The sequence below is a fragment of the Gastrolobium bilobum genome, unplaced genomic scaffold, assembly GCF_033153095.1.
Source record: "Gastrolobium bilobum isolate Gb01-03AN ecotype WA unplaced genomic scaffold, APGP_CSIRO_Gbil_v1 utg34677, whole genome shotgun sequence".
Classification (NCBI taxonomy): domain Eukaryota; kingdom Viridiplantae; phylum Streptophyta; class Magnoliopsida; order Fabales; family Fabaceae; genus Gastrolobium; species Gastrolobium bilobum.
The window spans coordinates 1-6,163 of NW_026897235.1; positions in this window are offsets into that span (position 1 = coordinate 1).

Below are 6,163 nucleotides of genomic sequence, written 5' to 3' on the forward strand. Positions count from 1 at the left end.
CCGGCAGTTGAACAAGGTTACTGTTAAGAATAAGTATCCTTTGCCGCGGATAGATGATTTGTTGGATCAGCTGCGGGGTGCGACTGTATTTTCTAAGATTGATCTCCGGTCCGGGTATCATCAGATCCGGGTAAAGCCGGATGACGTTCCGAAGACAGCTTTCAGGTCCCGTTATGGGCACTATGAGTATCTGGTTATTCCTTTTGGGCTTACAAATGCACCAGCCGTTTTCATGGGTTATATGAATCGGATCTTTAAAGCCTATCTGGATCAGTTTGTGGTGGTCTTTATAGATGACATACTGATATATTCAAAGAGTAAAGAAGAGCATTCTGAGCATCTAAAGGTTGTTTTGCAGATTCTGAGAGAGCATCAGTTGTATGCTAAACCATCAAAATGTGAATTCTGGCTTTCTGAGATACAATTTCTGGGCCATGTCATCTCATCTGAAGGAGTGGCAGTGGACCCGAGCAAGATTGAAGCAGTGGTAGAATGGGAACGTCCTAAAAATGTTACAGAGATCAGGAGTTTTCTTGGTTTGGCTGGATATTATAGGCGTTTTATTGAGGGATTCTCACGGATGGTTTTACCTTTGACACGGTTAACCCGTAAAGGGAACCCATTTGTGTGGACCCAAGAATGTGAAGTGAGCTTTCAAGAGTTAAAAAGGAAGTTGACTACAGCTCCGGTATTGATATTGCCGGATCCTACAAGTAAGTTTGTGGTGTATTGTGATGCTTCTAAGTTTGGGTTAGGCTGTGTGTTAATGCAGTTCCGTCAGGTGGTCGCTTATGCTTCTCGGCAGTTGAAACCGCATGAGGAGAATTATCCGACACATGATCTTGAGTTGGCAGCCGTAGTGTTCGCATTGAAAATTTGGCGACACTTTCTATACGGGGCCGATTTTATTGTCTACAGTGACCACAAAAGTCTAAAGTATCTGTTTGATCAGAAGGAGCTAAATATGAGGCAACGCCAATGGGTGGAATTTCTGAAGGATTATGATTTTGAATTGCAATATCACCCTGGTAAAGCCAATGTAGTAGCTGATGCTTTAAGCAGAAAGACGCTTGGTATGGCCAATTTGATGATTTCCGAGTATAATTTGATTGAGAAATTCAGGGATCTCCACATTCCTGTGAATATAGAAGATAGTCCGCATTTATTGACTACTACGGTAGTCCTGAATTCATTAGTTGAGCGGTTTAAAGAAGCTCAATTGCTTGATGAAGAGATTCAGTCTATGAAAGAGCAGGACTTTGTGTCCACTGATAGGTTCGGTCTTAAGTTTTACAAGGATCGGATCATTGTTCCAAAAGGTCAGATGGTAGACGAGGTATTGACTGAGGGTCACATGGGTAAGTACACTATCCATCCTGGTGCTACCAAGATGTACCAAGACTTGAAACAAAATTTCTGGTGGTCGGGAATGAAGAAAGACATTGCTCTATTTGTGAGTAAGTGTTTGACATGTCAGAAAGTTAAGATTGAACATCAGAGACCTTCTGGATTACTGCAGCCCTTGGATATTCCGGAATGGAAATGGGTCAGTATTTCTATGGATTTTGTAGTGGCATTACCGAGAACTCAGGCTGGTTTTGATTCCATCTGGGTAGTTGTTGACAGATTGACAAAGTCTGCACATTTCATACCAGTTAAAACGAGTTTCTCCACAGAGCAGTTGGCTCGGATATATGTAAGAGAGATTGTGAAACTTCATGGTGTTCCTGAAAGTATTATTAGTGATCGGGACCCTAAATTTACTTCTAGACTTTGGGATGCAGTGCAACAGGCCTTCGGTACACAGTTGAGGCTGAGCACGGCTTATCATCCCCAGACTGATGGTCAGACTGAGAGGACTATTCAGACCCTGGAGGACATGTTGAGGGCTTGTGCCTTAGAGCAGGGAAATGCATGGGATAAATATCTTCCTCTGGTGGAATTTTCCTACAATAATAGTTATCATGCCAGTTTGGGCATGGCTCCGTATGAAGCTTTGTATGGCCGTAGGTGCAGGGCGCCTACTTGTTGGTCAGAAATTGGAGAGAGGCAGTTATTTGGGCCTGATATGGTCCAAGAGACTACCGATCAAATTATGATGATTAAGGATCGATTGAAGAAAGCACAGAGTCGCCAAAAGAGTTATTATGATGCAAAGCATAGACCCCTTGAATTTTCAGAAGGGGATCATGTATTTATCCGTTTGTCTCCGACTACGGGTGTTGGGCGTGCTCTAGGAGTGAGGAAGTTGAGTCCTAGGTTCATTGGGCCCTACCAGATTATGAAAAGGGTCGGACCTGTGGCTTATCAGCTTGCCTTACCTCCACATCTGTCAAATTTGCATAGTGTTTTTCACATCAGTCAACTTCGAAAATACGTGCCGGATGAATCCCACATTGTACAGCCGGACAATATCGAAGTAAGAAAAGACTTGAAGTTTGTTGTGGGACCGTTTAAGGTTCTAGCACGTGATGAAAAAGTGTTGAGAAACAGGACTATTCCCATGATCAAGGTACAATGGGAAGGATTGACTCCTGAGGACGCCACTTGGGAGCGGGAGAATGAAATTCTCCAGCGGTATCCTGAGTTTGACGTCAGGTATGTGTAATATTTCGTATTTGATTTTGTGGGATAAATCCTTAAAAGGTGGGGTGAATATAATGACCCTAAATGGTAAATCTTAATTAGAGATTTAATTTAAGGATTTAAATGCCATAATTAGATTCAGTGAGTGATTCCGAGTATTTTGACTGTAATCATGACTATGTTATGAACAGTGCGTTCTGTCGGATAATTTACAGTTTTGTGAATTAACCGGTAGATCTTAAAAGAGCAAAATAATTTTAGAGACATAATTTGATAATTCTGACGACAAAAATGAGTTCAGAATGAAAAATTGTATAGTCTGGCACTTTTCGTGAAAATCTCGTGAATAGTGTTTCTACCGGGTATTTTGTACTGCTGTTTAAGCAACCGGTAGAGTCTAGAAATAAATAATTGATGAAATAAGAATAAGAAAGTCCAATATATGCCAAGCAAGTCAATATAGGCCCAAGAAAATGATAAGTTTATAAGTTTTAAGTTTCATAAGTAAATGAAGTACAATTAGTGATTCACAGTGCATTTCGTCAAAAATGGTGCAAAAATCATACTGTGAATTATGAATATTGTTTTGTAAGAATTAAAAAGTAATGTAAATGATTTTAGAAAAATAAAAATATGTCAGTAGCTTTAAGTTGGTTCCGGGTCAATTCAAGTAAAAATACGCGATAGAAAAACATCCGATAAAGCCACAAGTATTTATAAAACATAAGTGGCTTACAAAAATCACTATTCACATCTAAAAAAATTGCTCTCTTCTCTCTCTTCTGCCCGAGGATCAGCCATGGGAAGGGATAGGGTTTGCTTTGTTTCATTTCTTGATTTCTCCATAAATCCTACACTAAATCATTGACCCATTATACCAATTCCATAGGAAATCACCTAAGGAAGCCATTCCACCCCTCCATTTGAGCTGATTTCGTTTGTGGAGGGAGATATTCATCACCCCATTTTCGTGCACTATTCATCCAAGGTGGAAAAAGTCAGTTTTTGATGGAGCTTGGCTTGGAGGTTGCTTTCTAGGCTTTGGGAAGTTGATTAGTGGTAAGAAACCTTTGTTTCCATGATGTTATTTTGATGGTTTGTGTCATAGAAATTGTGAGCATGTGTTGGTGTGAAATAAATTAGTTTAAAATTTGAATTGATGATGGATTGATGATGTGTTGGATATAGGAATGTGGAATAAGCATATGAACATGTATAAAAATTGGAAAAAAAAAATCCCATGGTGACATACCCTAGATTTCGGCCTTGATAGGGTAATTAGGGGTGATGCACAAAGATTTATTGTATGTATTGGGAAGATTTAATGTGCTTGAATAAGAGGAAATTTGATGAGTTAGTAAGAATGTTAAATTTGAAAGAAAATCCTTTGAAACATACCCTTGATGTTTCGGCCTTGAAGGATTTAAAGAGCTTGAGATTCCCAAAAATTAAATAGGAACTTGGTATATATTATATATTTATGTACGTGTAGTTGTTAAATTAAGTGAGGAAAATGTATTGTAAAAGAGAAGGATCCTTGGAAATCCCCTTAAAGGATTCGACATATAGGGTGTTTAGGGAAAGATGTTGTCATATTTTATTTGATAAAATATGTGTGTTTCAAAGTATGAAAATGATAAGTCATGAAATGAAATGGTTTGAAAAGAAATCATGGAAAAATATATTGATTTCCTAATTTTAGGCCCACGGTCCTTTAAAGTAAAATGCTATGATTTATGTTGGAAATTCGTAAGGAATTGGATGATTAAATTAAAGAACACCAACAATTATAAAGAGGTCTAGACTTGTGTATTGGCATAGGATTGGCAAAAATGCAAAGAAATGAAAAGAAACGATAAAATGTGTGCCTTATGTGAAAGCTAGGCATGATGGCATTTTATTAATTGGTATTTGTGGATTCTTGCTCTAGGTGTACCTAGGGACTAAAAAGGAATCAGAATCTCTTGAAGATATATAATAACTTGTGCAACAAGTAAGGGTATTGGTAAAGCTTCAAGAGGTAAGCTCTATGTTTAAGGAGTCTTTTCCTGCTTGAGTGCTCCACCATGGTTAGTGAACTATGGTTGGACTGTATGACTGTGATTTAGATGCTTTGTATAGATGCATTCATATAGAGTTATTTGATAACATGATATGTTTTGCTCTGATATGACTTCTGTAATATGATTTCTGTAACAATCTCTGGCCATTGATTGTATAGTACCCGGATGTCCGCTTTGGGGTCCTCCCTCGGGACTGATGGTGTACGCCTCTTATATGTCTGGTTCCGCTTTGGGGTCCTCCCTCGGGAACACGTGCGTTGATTTCCGCTTGGGGTCCTCCCTTGGGAATGACGGCGCACATCTCTGATATGATATGGATATATGCTCTGTTCTGTTATGATATCTGTTATATGTTGTATTTGTATACTCTGTATCTGACTTTCATGCAGGAGTGAGCCAGGGGTATGTAGAATTCTCTATAAACCTGGAGCTTACTGAGATTTGTAATCTCACCCCTCTTTGGGGACATATTTTCTGGTGCCCAGATTCCCGGTGAGTCCTCACTAGGCAGGGACACGACACGTGGCTGAGGCAGTTGACAGATCGGATTTTGAGTGGCTGTAGGCTACTATCTTTTGGAGTGTTTGATGTCTTTTAGTATTTCCGCATTTGATGGATCACGATATTGATCCTTTATTTTGTATATGGCCTGTATATGTTTTGTACATGTCTGTTACTTGGAGGCATGTACATTTGGGTATTCAGGCACGTTATATGATGATGTATTATTCAGTTTATGATTACGTGTTGGATTGCATGCTGTTAGATATAGTGGCACTGAGCCAAGTCATGCATGCGCCCATGGATGGGCATTTGATTATATTTGTATAAACTGCTTATCAGGAAATGCATCTGAGTGGGATTGGAAAATCCCCAGTTGTCCGATTTATAGAGGAAACTCTGCCCGATTTTCGTTTACGACGAAAGAGAATTTAAAAAGAAAAAGAAAAAGTTAGCTCGTATTTTCATAAGTTAAGTCTTCCGTTGTTTTCTGTTTTATCATATGTATGTTAATTGAACCGGCTCGAGACGGGGATGTTACACAAGAAAAGTGAAGGACCTCCTCCATGCTAGAAGGTTATGCTAAATGGTTTTGATGATGTCAAAGCAAGCCTAATGAAGAACTCAAATTGAAGATGTGAAGAAACTATTGGTTAGATGTTTTTAGATTCATTGTAACACACTTAGTTATATATTTAAGCAACATATCAAGCTCCAATGCGTATCATGCATTTCATTGATCATTTGTTGTTTGATTATTTTGAGTGTTGAGACTGATGAAGGTGAAATTTTGAAGTTTGATTTCTGTTGCTCCTCGCTGATCTCCTCGCATGAGCGAACATGTCTCGCGAGGAGGAAGGTTCTTTGCTGTGAAACTTGCATCAATGAGCATGTTCCACGAGTAGTAGCATTTGCTCGCTGCTCATCTCGCTTCAGCGAACAGTCGCGAAAGTTTGTTTAAAAACGTTTTTCTCTACTCTTTGTTTAATAATTCCAAAATACACTTCTCTCAC